At 43.3% G+C, this 13,914-nt stretch overlaps 1 protein-coding gene across 3 annotated transcripts in view; it reads right to left on the bottom strand.

The window, feature by feature from the left end:
* The window catches only part of RAD54L2 (RAD54 like 2), a 112,294-nt gene extending 101,600 nt beyond the window's left edge, over positions 1–10,694 (bottom strand). The window contains exons 1-2 of one of the 3 annotated variants that reach the window (XM_040445509.1): positions 10,355–10,694; positions 7,960–8,104 (exon numbers count right to left, since the gene is read on the bottom strand). The gene's annotated coding sequence lies outside the window, so the exon portion shown is untranslated. The remainder of the gene's footprint in view (positions 1–7,959; positions 8,105–10,354) is intronic. The other 2 variants (XM_040445510.1, XM_040445511.1) reach the window with 2 other exon arrangements.
* Positions 10,695–13,914: the final 3,220 nt, after the last annotated feature.

Raw genomic sequence — 13,914 nt, 5'->3', positions numbered from 1 at the left:
TCTCTCTGCCCCTCCCCTGCTCTCACTCTGTGTCTCTCTCTCAAAAATAAACATTAAAAAATAAAATGAGGGGCGCCTGGGTGGCTCAGTCGGTTGAGCGTCCGACTTCGGCTCAGGTCATGATCTCACGGTCCGTGAGTTCCAGCCTGCGTCGGGCTCTGTGCTGATGGCTCAGAGCCTAGAGCCTGTTTCAGATTCTGTGTCTCCCTCTCTCTCTGACCCTCCCCCGTTCATGCTCTGTCTCTCTCTGTCTCAAAAATAAACATTAAAAAAAATTTTTTTAATAAAATGAATAAATAAACATAAAAAAATTTAACATACCAACAACAACAAAAAAGTGAGGAGGACAATTGAAAGAAAAAATTGGGGAAATGCTGATAATTGTTGAAACTGGGTGATGGGTACATGGGGTTAATACACTATACTCCCTGTTGCTGTATATGTTTGAAATTTTCCATAGTAAAAAGTTCATTCATGCGTGACTTCCCTCCCTGCAAAGACGGCGGGGAGTGAGAAGTTGGTCAAAACAAGGGGGAACAAACATCCAGAAGAAAAAATGTCCCAACAACATGGATTTCACCTCAGAAATAGTGTTCAGGAGACACATAAGACCAGAAGCCAGAACACAAAACATTAAGACACATAGATAAAACAGGTGGTACGGAAATGGCAGTAAAACTGCATTTTAGATAAGAAACAAGGATAGGAGGGAGAAGGCTAGGGTAGCATGAGAGGCCCAGAACTAAGTAAAGTTATTATGGTTCTACCTTGCATGTAAGGTAAACACTAAAAGGGGAGAGAACAGGAAGATGCTAGAAAGGAGACACCGATTAATCAACTAACTAATTAATTGATCGATAATATATGAAATAAATACATGAAAAGATGCTCATTCTCCTCAACAAGAAAATGTTATCTAGGCTTCAAACAAATTAGTTACATAGGCTTCAAATTGGCAAAGATTAAATATATTGATAATGTTCAGTGCTAAAGAAGAAAAATATCTTTTTAAAGTTATTTGGTAACGTCTAGAAAATTTTTATTTATTTATTTCTGAGAGAGAGGGAGAGAGAGAAACAGAGCGTGAGTTGGCAGAGGGTGGGGAGGGGGTGCAGAGAGACAGGGAGTCATAGAATCTGAAGCAGGCTCCAGGCTCTCAGCTATCAGCACAGAGTTTGATGTGGGGCTCGAACTCACAACCCATAAGATCATGACCTGAGGCAAAGTCAGATGCTTAACTGACTGAGCCACCTAGGTGCCCCTATTGCTAGAAAAATTTTAAACATGCATATCTTTTGTTTGTTTTTTAATTTTTTAATGTTTGTTTATTGTTGAGAGAGAGAGAGAGACAGAGTGCGAGCAGGGGAGGGGCAGACAGAGAGGGAGACAGAATCTAAAGCAGGTTCCAGGCTCTGAGCTATCAGCACAGCACCTAATGCGGGGCTCCAACTCACAAACCATGAGATTATGACCTGAGCTGAAGTACCATGCTTAGCTGACTCAGCCACCCAGGCACCCCAACATGTGTATACTTTGACAAAGAAATTCTACTTGTAGGAGTTTGTCCTAGGAAGTATACAATGTATATAAAGATGTATACAATGTATACAAAGAGGTGCATTGTGTATATATATACATATATATATATATATACACATATACACATATATATATATATATACACACAAGGATGCTTGTTGCTACAAAGACAGAAACAAATGTCTGTCACCAGGGGACTAGAAAAGTTGATACAATGCAATATAATACTATGTAACTATTAAAATATATGATAGATACATGTACTAAACAGGAGAAAATGTTCAAGATAAAACCATTAAGCCAAACCACAAAGCATTAAGAGACCTAGATAAAACAGGTGGTAAGGAAATATAGTTATATATTATATATTAGTTATATACATATTGAAAAATATTTGTAGAAGAGTAGCTATATTGTGATCCCATTTCTGTAAAAAGGAATTACTTACCTCTCTCTTTCACATACATTCACATTAGCATACATAGTAGAAAAAATGTGAATAAATATAGACTGAATTCTTAATGGTGATTAACACTGAGACATGGGATTCTGGTTTCCTTTCCTTACTTAAAAAATGCCTGAATTTTACCGTGCTCATATATTACTGGTATAATCAGCGGGGTGGGGGTGGGGTTAAAAAGTTAAGGACTTTCCAAAGCAAGAGACTCTGAGCAATGAAAGTGTCGTGATACAAAGACAAGGGGGAAAAATAGGGAGCACAAGCCTTAAAGTGAGGTCATGGTCAAGAATGAGGGAGAGGGGAGCCCGGGGCTCAGTTGGTTAAGCATCCAACTCTTGGTTTCAGCTCAGCTCATGATCTCACGGTGCCTGGGATTGAGCCCTCCCCAGAGCCTGTTTGGAATTCTCCCTATCCCTCACTCTCTGTCCCCACCACCATGTTCTCTCTCTCTCATTCTCTCTCTCAAAATAAATAAAGAAACTTAAAAAAAAAAAATGAATGAGGGAGATGGAGGGCAGGTCTAGGGCCTAAGGGAAAAATGAGCCTTGGGGTAGTGCCTGGCTGGCTCAGTCAGTGGAGCTACAACTCTTGATCTTCAGGTTGTGGGTTCAAGCCCCACACTGGGTAAAGATTACTTTAAAAATATAAAAAATTAAAAATTAAAAATTAAAAAAAAAAAAAGAGAGAGGCACCTGGGTGTCTCAGTCAGTTGAGCCTCTGACTTCAGCTCAGGTCATGGTCTGTGTTCATGAGTTAAAGTCCCATATCAGGCTCTCTGCTGTCAGCACAGAGCCCACTTCGGATCCTCTGTCTCCCTCTCTCTCTGCCCTTCGCCCACTTATGTGCAAGCTCCCTCTCTTTCTCTCAAAAATAATAAATATTAAAAATAAAAAACAAAAGAAACAAAAATTTTAAAAAGAAAAAAAGGAAAAAATGAGCTTTGGGAAACATGCAAGCAGTTGCTATGGGAATAGGACCCTAAGAAGGCAGCACAGGAGCACCACGAGGGTCAGAGCTCAACTCAACTGAAGCAGTGGGAACTGCGGTCAGTCAACACATCCCATTTTCCTGATTCCCTAGAAACACTAAGCAACCTAGGGTTAACAAAAGAAGCCAGAGGTGAAAGTTTAGGGATGACAACTGGCAGAACAGACAGTATACAAAGTCAGGCAGGCAAAGGGTTATCAGACCCAGGGAAGGCAGCACTGAAACTGTGGGCCATGGCAAACCAGCATCCAAGCTGAGGTGGGTGAAACAGTGGGGAAGAGAAAGGTGGAGAAACGGTGTGGGGAACACAGTGGAACTGGAAGGCACAATGAGGGCAGAGAGCCTGAGCTCAAGTCAGAATCACACCTAAAGAATTCTTTCCCACATTTTCTGGGGTCCAATTCCTATATATCATTATGTTAGGAGGAAGACCACTACTAGTGTCAAATATTGCAAAAAACATTTCCACCTGATTCTGGGTTTTTCCCTTGACCAATAAGTGATGTGTGAGGACAGTGGGGCTCCACTCCCTCTAGGTTCCTCCCCCATTCAGCCTCTTCCAGAGTTTCCAGGCAACTGTTAACAGAGCAGATGCTCTAATCCCTGCGTGGCACTACATTCTTTGTGGGTATCCTTTCCTAGCCAGAAGCCTGGAATAAGGGGTAACTGTTCCCCCAAACTGAAGCCATAACAATATCCTATAAGGACATAAAAAGGGTCCTAAACTTAGGATCAGAAAACCTAGAAGCTTTTCTTCTTAATGGCTTTGTGCACTTGAAAGCAAGCCACTTCACTTTTGTGTTTGTTTCCTCAACTGTAAAATGGGGCTACCTGCTTCACAGGGTTGTTGGGAGGTAAAGTAAAGGAAATGTATATGAAAGTTATGAGCTGTAATACCATACATGTGCAAGGTATACTTATAAAGCAAACATTTTCATTTCTGCCTATGTATAACTTTCACTGATGATGTTTTAAGACCATAAGTGGGTGCTAGTAAAGCCAATGTGCCTATGCTGGCTGAAATGATTTTTGTTTTTATTGCTTCTAACCTACATTACAACAATTTCCTTCTCAAAATCTCAACACTGCTCACAGAATATCTTCAACAGTTGCTTGCCACATTTAATGTGCCTTATACTTTGTTTCAGTTTTCCTTATCTCATATCAATTTTTACCTTTAACTACTTTTCATGCTTTCCTTTTCTGCAGTATGTTATATTTGTCACCTGCATGAAAGAAGACTACATTATACAGGCTTTAATAAGGTTCCTCACACTTGGCCTTCAGTGGGATTCTTACGTGATCTGATCAACCATGAAAATTTAAATCAATTTAGATAGTACACCCTCAAGTTATCTTACCACAAAGAAGAACCAAGAGGGTGACTTATGAAATTGGCACAATTCCATAATTTCTAGGTTAGTAACTCAGAACACATAGCCTCCTAACAAAGAATTAATTCATCAGTTCCAGTTTTAGTACAGGATTAGGCTAAGCAAAGAACTAGTACAGATAATTTCATAGTCACTGAGTTCAAATTCCTGAATGAAGTTTGAGCAACTAATCTTGTATCCTGAAAATGGTGACATTGAGCTCAATTCCAAAAGGTCCATCAGCCGGTAAAAGTCATAACATCCTGGTGTTAAATTCGTTACCCACTCCCAGGCTGGCCACTAGCTGTCTGGAGACCTTGTGACCCAAACTGACTAGTCACTCTTCTTCGTGCATGAGGACAAAGCACTCAGAACAGTAAATGGCCAAAGGAAAATCTAGATAATACCAATGAAAAACTTCCATTTTTTCCAAATGAAACTTTTGCCAGACCCACAGAAAGCAAGTAATAGCGCCCCCAGCCTGAAAACTATGAACATACGGAATAAGCAACACATTTTCAATCAAAATAAAGTATTGCTTTTAACAACCTGTAAGTACAAAGGCAGAAGCACTGTTTCAGCCAGGATCAGACACAGCCTTAAAATCAGAATGCTCATCACACCACCAGCTCCACAAGGAATGATTTCCTGTCACTTCATATGCAGAGGTCATTCATTTGTTCATTCCACAAAGATTTACTGAGTAGCTACTCAGTGCCAGAGATGGTTAGGTATTAGGATATAAGGATAAATAAGACAAGGTCCTGCTCTCACGCAGATTACAACCTAGCCTGTAAAACACACAAATATACCAAAAGTTAAGAGTACAGTGTACAGAGTAATTATGAAAGAAGCTTGGACAGAACTGCAATGGCCAGATAAAGGAGAGGCATTCAGCTTAATCCAGAAAGAATCAAAGAATCTTTTAAGAGATGGTGGTGCCTTAATTCCTGGTAAATGCAAGACTAAGAGTCAGAAAATCACTAGAATGGGAAAGAAAGTTAGGAGAGGAATAGCTTCAGCATGCTGGGATGTTCAAGGAGTTCACTGTAACTACAGCTTCAAGTGCCAGAGAAATTGTGGCAGAAGAGGGACTAGAACGAAGACACAGGAGTGGCTGAGTCTAAAGGTGAGATGTTGAAATAGAGACATACTAGGATCTAGATGTTCACAGTATTTTAAGGCTAAAGGAATATTATTTACTTTTAACAGAAGTTAAAGACCAGCCACAATGGAGGAGGGATTTGACTAAGGAAAACTGGAAGAGTTGTAGGGCTGGTTATTTCTAATTACTTCTTTTTTTTTAATTTTTTTTTTTAACGTTTATTTATTTTTGAGACAGAGAGAGACAGAGCATGAATGGGGAAGGGTCAGAGAGAGGGAGACACAGAATCTGAAATAGGCTCCAGGCTCTGAGCTGTCAGCACAGAGCCCGACGCGGGGCTCGAACTCGCGGACCGCGAGATCATGACCTGAGCCAAAGTCGGCCGCTTAACCGACTGAGCCACCCAGGCGCCCCTCTAATTACTTCTATCTGACTTATACTTATTCTTACTTTTCTCTTGACTTCTTTTTTTCCTCCCATAGGGAAAAAATAAAACTGAACAATTCTGTAACAAAGGCTGTCAACCTTCTGTTCATCAAAAACTTTCTGAACAGAGTGCTATATTCTATCAAAATACCCCAAATTAGAGAAAGATGACAAATCTCTCTAGCATCTGGAGCCTTCCTAGCAAAAAGACCAAAGCCAGGTCTCTGATAAGACGAAAGCTAGAGAAACATCCTGACCGTGGGATACACAGAACATGATGCTGCCTGTCATACTCTAGCAGTGTAAATGGGAATGCTTACAGTTCTCAAAACAAGGACATGCCGAACAGTTACCTCCTGGCTTCTCCATAGAAACTGCCAGGAAAAAAACCTACCAGTGCCAGGAATGACCTTGGACTTTATAGTGTGGACTCCTGCCCACCAGTACTAGATAAAGACTACTTCGGCAATTCTCTCACCTGTCCAGAGTACAAACAGGTGCAGACAGCAGGCTGCCTTCCTCACCAGACAAAGAAACTGAGCCCCTCATCCATGCACAGCACCTGGCTATGCTCCTACTACTACTACTACTGAAAATAGCACCCCCATTACTACTTCTAACTACACTAACAACTACTAAGAGCAAGACACTACTACTAACAGCAAGCACTGACTACCTACAAAGTACTAGGCCTTCATCTTCAGTCCCCAATACAATCTGCAGAGAAGGTTATACTATCCTCGTTTTACAGAAGGAAAAAAATAAATAAGGTTATTTATAATAAATAAAATATATATATTAAAATATATATATATAATATATATTTTATAATAAATAAAATAAATAAAAAATAAATAAATAAATAAGGTTATATATAAAGAAAGGTTAACAGCTTACCCAGGTCAAAAAGCAAGAAAGAAGTAGAGGTGGGATGACTCCAAAGACCATGCCCTTCCTATTGTACTAGACACCTCAGAATTTTCCTACATAAAGCAAAATCACAGGGCGCCTGTGTGGCTCAGTCAGTTAAGTGTCCGACTTCGGCTCAGGTCATGATCTCATAGTTTGTGGGTTCGAGCCCCGCATTGGGCTCTGTACTGACAGCTCAGAGCCTGGAGCCTGCTTTGGATTCTGTAACTCCCTCTCCCTCTCTGCCCCTTCCCTGCTCAAGTTCTGTCTCTCAAAAAATAAATAAACGTTAAAAAAATTAAAAAAAAAAAAAAAGCAAAAACTCTAAGGCTTCTTTCCAAGAGTTTCTGAAGTCAATCCATTTGACTAAGAGGTATTCAAAAACGCTTCTTTCAGCAATCACTTTGCTTTTAAAACAACATATGTTGGGGCGCCGGGGTGGCTCAGTTGGTTGAGCGTCCAACTTCGGCTCAGGTCATGATCTCACAGTTCGTGAGTTCGAGCGCCGCGTGGGGCTCTGTGCTGGCAGCTCAGAGCCTGGAGCCTCCTTCGGAGACTGTGTCTCCCTCTCTCTGACCCTTCCCCGCTCATGCTCTGTTTCTCTCTGTCTCTCAAAACTGAATAAACGTTAAAAATTAAAAAAAAAAAAAAAAAATATGTGGGGGCACCTGGGTGGTTCAGTCGGTTAAGCTTCTGATTTCCACTCAGGTCATGATCTCACGGTCCATGAGTTCGAGCCCGACATCAGGCTCTGTGCTGACAGCTCAGAGCCTGGAGCCTGCTTTGGATTCTGTGTCTCCGTCTCTCTCTGCCCCTCCCCCACTTGTGCTCTGTCTCTCTATCAAAAATAAATAAAATGTAATAATAAAAAATTTTTTTTCAAAACAACATATGTAAACCATTTTTTCTTTTCTTTGATCACGTGAACATTCTAGACAGAAAATGAAAGATATTTTAAAGAATTTATCATGTGAGTGCCTTGGATTTTTGGCCAAAATATAAACACAGAGAGAGTAGAGAGCAAAGGACAGAATTTCATTCTACTAGATCAGAATGGAGATTAACGATTAAGGCAAAAATTTTTTTTCAAATATAATTTACATTATATTGTATGCAGTGAAAACCAAGCGGCAAGCAATTTCAAATAGACTGAGCCTTACCTCAATCTTATTCCTCCTGTTCTAGGGGACAGCACTCCAAGTGATCAGCAGACACTCCCAGCCTACATACAGTGAACCAGACAAAGGGGGTAAGCAACGCCTTCATGCTCCCAAACCACAGTGGAAAAGAAAGTGTGACGGCTTCCTGGGGAACCCAAGCACATATACAGTATTTATAAATCACTATTCACAAACACACACAGAAACAAAATGTTACCTGTGGTTTGTCTACAAAATTAACAGGTGTATTTAAATTAATGCAAAAACAATCCCATACTAATGTGAACACATTATAGCTCACCTTTTTCACGAAAATATATGAAGACAATCAATTTTCACTAGTCAAAATTAATACTGTATAAAAAACTTCATTCAGCAGCTTTACCAATTAAAAGCATAATATACCTGAACCACTTCTTCTCTCACAGACCTATAGCCACTTCTGAACTAAGAACTACTATTAAAATGCCAAAAATATCACCATTGTAAAGATGCCCAACACAGTACCTGTCATAATTCAACAGACACTGGTTTATGAAAGAGTTAACTATTTAAAATATAAAAATTTAAAAGGGACAGAAATCAAGGGACATACAGGATTTTTTAAAGATTAAGGGGGGAAAACCAGAACTATTAGTACAACCTACAGATAGTCAGAATTACCTCACATTTCACTGAAAATTTATAGACTCCAACTGGGTAGTACCTCTTAACACTCTAAATAAACTCAGAGGGTGCAATGGTCTGATACTGCCATTTGTTGTATAGAGTTTGATACCTCATCTACAGACAACACACCAACTTTGCCTGAATGCTACACACAGAGCTCTGGTGCACAGCTGCAGGCCTCAGAGCTGGAGTTTGCACACTGCCTTCAATAATACAGATGAGACACAGTGTGCAGACCAAATTCACTGAAGACGGAGAACACTTCTAGTGAAGAAGATAATGTTCTGTAAAAGCTCAAATGGCAGTCACTAAGATTTAACAGATTCAACATAATGACTTCATGGCAGCAGGAGAAAATGAAGTTTCATGGATTAGGGATACAAAGAACATTTAACAACATAAACTGTTAGGGTTTTCACATCCCTCTGTAGAGTTGCACACATTAAACAATGACACACAAATTAGTGAAAACAGGCTCTGAAATTAATTTAGATTTCTAAGAATTGGACTGAAAACCCTTAGAATTTACATATATTATGGTGTCTAAGTTTGTCTAGCATTACAAACAATAGCCACAGTCCTGAAATGAAAGTATGAGTCACAATTCAAAAACAGGAGGAAAAAAAAAAAAAAGAAAAGTACAGAAGAAAGCTTTGGATCCAAATACCACAAAGAAATTCTTTACTTAAAATACTGTCAAGGACAGCTACCATTCTGACTTGGAGTGAAAAGGAATGATTCCACAGTAGTCTTCTACTCTGGAACAAACTCATTCAGCCCCCAAAAGCCCTTTCCAGCCCCATCCACCTTGGTGTCCAGTCACTAACATAGTCAGCCACATCCACTAGCAAGCACGGGAATTCTAACAGATCTGAGTCACCCACTCCCCCGCAGTAAGAGGTCATTCTCTATCAGAAAGCCCACTCTGCAAAGTTCTCCTGTTCATCTCCCAGGCTGCCATCACCGTGGCCCACATAAAGCAACCTACCAAACTCGGCAGCCTACCAACACTTCTCTACACTCTCCAAATCACAACTCCAGCTCACCCTAACACCAAGGGAGGCAACGCTACTCACCGTGACACTCTGGTGACATTCAGTTCCCTGCCTGAGAACCCCTCAACGCCAGGATACGTCTGGGCCGGAGAATCCAGCTCTTTGCTCAACTCCTCTGTGCCCAGCTGAGCTTCCAGCCGTTCCAGGAACCAATCACTGGTTACCCCAGAGAAGCTAAACTCCCAGTGCCTCTACTCCCCAGCCAGACCCCAGTCGGCCAAGTTCACAGACGTGGGACGGAGGGGCGCGGGGGGAGACACATCCCGATGTGCCTTAGGGACCAGGCACACGGAGGGCCCTAGAATTCCAAACGCACGCCCCCCCCCCCCCCCATCCACCCCACTATGGTTAGCTTCCAGGGTGTCCGCATTAAGCGTCAAGAGCGCACACCACTGGAGTTGTCTCCGAGCCCCTGTGACTCCCTTTCCTGGCTACCAAGATACTAAATACCAAGCCACAGAGGCCCCGGGTCGAGGCCAAACCCCCAGCCAAGGCTCCGGCCACTGGAGTTCCCCAGTGGGGATCCAGCGCCCCAAGGCCCAGGCCGCTGGGACGGGCTTGCTGCCCCAGGCCGCTGAGCGCCACGGGCCCGGGCCGCGTCCCCACTCGGCCCCCATTGTTGCCGTCCCGGCGGCCCAAGCCCGGAGCCGGGGGCCAGCACCGGCACTCACCTCCTGCGCCGCGGCTCCGGGCCGCGCCGGGCCGGGCAGGGCCAACTGGCTGCGCTTCCCGCTTCTCCTGCTCGGCTGCGTCTGCGGCGGCGGGGGCGGAGGTGGCGGCTGAGGCGGGAAGCGGCCGGCCAGGCCCGGGCGCCGCGGGCTGGCTCGGGCCGAGAGTCGGTCTTCTCCGGCGGCGGCGCTCGCAGGCTCCTCTCGCGGTCCGCGCCACAAAGTGTCCCCCTCCTGGACCGCGCGCCCGGCCGCCCGGACGGGAACACGCGCCGCCGACAGGAAAGTTCCGCTGAGAGCTGCCCGGAGGCCGTTCTTCCCCAGTGCCGGGTGGACCGTAATTCGTCCCTAGATAGAACCATCTGTGCTACAGATGACCGTTTCAGGAGTGAATGTGGCACGAAAATCCCAGGCCTGAATCCACCTGGGAACGGTTCCGGGGTGGGTGGGACAGAATGGGTTTGCACCCCACCAGCCACCAGTGCTTCAATTGAGCCTCGGTTCCTCCTTATTCCTCACTTGGGGGAGGCTTGTGAGGATTGAATGCGATGATGCAAGTGGCTGGCACGGAGATATGGGGTTCAACATTGAGGCACGGTCATTGACAATGCTGCCAATAATGATCTCTGCTATTACTACCGTCTCATACAGAGGTTGTGCACAGCCCTCAAGGACCCATGAAATTGATGTGTGCCATGTAACTCTCGGTTTTCCCCCCTCCACCCCCACCTCCTGTCCCGTTTCCTGTTGTCTGAGGCTATCTTCAGAATTTCCTGGAAGAGCAGCAGGGACAAGAAAGAGCTTTTTAAATCACTGACACGGGGGAGTGGGGGGGGGGCGGATGGGTATGGAGCGGTTGGAAGGGTAAGGATGCAGATTCTCCTTCCTTAAATTGGGAATTGCTGCCCTGTGAGCGCCAGTTAATGAGAAGAGTGTATTGTGTCAGCTCTCTCCACTACAGCCCCAGGTCGTTATCCTCCTCCTCCTCCTCCTCCTCCTCCGCCGCCGCCGCCGCCGCCTCCTCCTCCCAGTAAGTGAACACTGGCAAGATGCTGAGAAAATTATAAAAGCAGATCTTTTTTTTTTTTTTTTGGAAGACTTGTTTTGTTTTCCTCACAAAATCAAGAGGATAAAAAATCCTTTCTCTTCCCTACTTCCCTTTTCTTCTGAGCCTTCACACTTCTGGATATCAGACATAGTTATTTTTGGAACAAATTAGGTTATAAAAATACAAGTGTGTGTTCCAAACTATGGGTGGGAATTTATATCTTCAGAGGTGCTCCAAAAAGTATTACAGCTTTCACACGTTCTCAAATTTCCCATTCTCAGTCCTGTGGCTACTGACACTCAGGAAAGTTTACCTTGATACCCTTCTCCCTTGTCTGAAGAGACTCTCCAAAGGGCTCTGATATCAGTCACTTGTACCTGAATGAAATTTTGTCACTGTGTCACACATATACACACATATATTTCCTTCTAGATTATCTCCTGGGAGTAAGGAAAGGGCTCTGCCTGTCTAAAGGCATTGTGATAGCCATTTGGAAAACATCAGGCTCCTGGGTTAGAAAGCACACTCAAATCCTTTGAAGGCTCTGAGTTCCCTCAAGTAAGAGGAATTCATCCTAGGCTCTTAAAGGACAAAGGATCCCTCAAAAGCTGGTTCACTTCTCTCAGCATCCTGAGGTCAGATTAGCATTCTGATGCCTTTCTGCTCCACGCTTTGCATTTTCCCCAGTTAGTCTCTTAGCTTGGACTCTTGGTATGTGGAACATAAACGGATTTGGTGTCAAGGGCTGAAGCAAGTTTAGACAAGAATCTTAAAGATGACCAAAGGGAGAAGAAAGAGACCAGTGAGGCTGGGCAGAGGCTTGAAAAAGGAATCTTATTGTTTATCTCCCCCCTAAAAGACTAAATACACAACCATCAAAGATACCCACACTTACGTCCCTCCTTTGTCACTGAGGTTGGAGCAACAAGGGCCGGGGCTGGCTCCCCTGGTAATAGAAGCCCCTTCCATTCCCTCCTCCCAAGATGCTATTGCCCTTCTGTGACATCATGGTTTCCTTGACTTCCAAAGCTTCCCTGACTACTTGGATGATGTTATGCTCTCACAACTACCTTTGGAGATCATGTTATCCCCAATCCCCCTGTAGGAAAATGGGTTCTATTGGGGGGAATTTCTAGAGTAAGTTACATGTATACATACCTATTGATGGCCCTACCTTCAAACGAGGTTTAAAAATCTGAGATCTTCCTGAGACAAAACACATCAGCAACTTGCTAGTCAATCAGAAACTAGAACTAGGCCTTCTCCATCACTATGAACTCACACCTGGAAAAAACACCCTCTACCTTTACCCTGTTTCACCACCTCCTCATTCCATAGAAGCCAGCTCAATGCTTCCTCCATCAGCCAAACTTGAGCCCATCCCCACTTCTGGATGCCAAAGATCCTAGATGCCATCATCACTATGAGCCAGGTTCCAAAGTGGCAGATAATTTTGTCTCTTCAATAGTCATCCTATTCTTGGGATATTTTTTAAACTTTTTGTTTACACACCACTTCCCTCATACTAGATTATAATCTCTAGGAGGCTTTTTACAATTTTTTTAAAGTAGGCTCCACGCCTAATGTGGGGTGTGAACTCAAGACCCCAATATCAAGAGTTGCATGTTCTATCAACTGAGCCAGCCAGGTGCCCCTCTGGGAAGCTTTTTATTTTTTTATTTTTTAATTTTTTTTTCAACGTTTTTTATTTATTTTTGGGACAGAGAGAGACAGAGCATGAACGGGGGAGGGGCAGAGAGAGAGGGAGACACAGAATCGGAAACAGGCTCCAGGCTCTGAGCCATCAGCCCAGAGCCTGATGCGGGGCTCGAACTCACGGACCGCGAGATCATGACCTGGCTGAAGTCGGACGCTTAACCGACTGCGCCACCCAGGCGCCCCGGGAAGCTTTTTAAAGAAATCCACCGCAATGTCTAATGAAAGCCTGGAATAATTGCTGTACCATAAAATTCCATTTATGTTTGGCAATTACTTACTGGGTACCAGACACTGCACTGGATACTAGGGAATAGTAACAAGACATGCCAAGCATAACTATAAGCATTTTATAGGTATTAATTCATTTAATCTTTCCACTGACATTGAGGTATATACAATTAGCATCCCTTCAAAGTTGGAAAAAGTGCTTGGGGATCTTACTTGACAAGTAAGAAGAGGGTAGGGGTTTGAGTACAGGACATCTAGATCCAGAGCCCACTCTCATAACCACGCACTGAAGTGAATGAAGAACTATGCTTACAGTTGAGCTTTGAAGATTCTCATCTATAGAGTGTTCGCTAATACAATCCTGTTCCATGTGGATGTTCATTCAGCAAACATTTATTGTCCCCAAACTGTATTTCAGGTGCTCACATAGGCCCCCAGGGAACACAGTGCTGAGCAAAAGAAAACACATCTCTGCCCTGAAGCATCTTACCTTCTAAACAGGAGAGACAAATAGTACAAAATGATTTCAAATTCTAATGAGTGCTGAAAAGAACATAAAACAGAGACT

The sequence above is a fragment of the Herpailurus yagouaroundi genome, unplaced genomic scaffold, assembly GCF_014898765.1.
Source record: "Herpailurus yagouaroundi ecotype Mexico unplaced genomic scaffold, PumYag 193, whole genome shotgun sequence".
NCBI lineage: Eukaryota > Metazoa > Chordata > Mammalia > Carnivora > Felidae > Herpailurus > Herpailurus yagouaroundi.
Note: the sequence above shows the minus strand (reverse complement) of the source record. Positions and strands in the feature narration are given on the sequence as shown.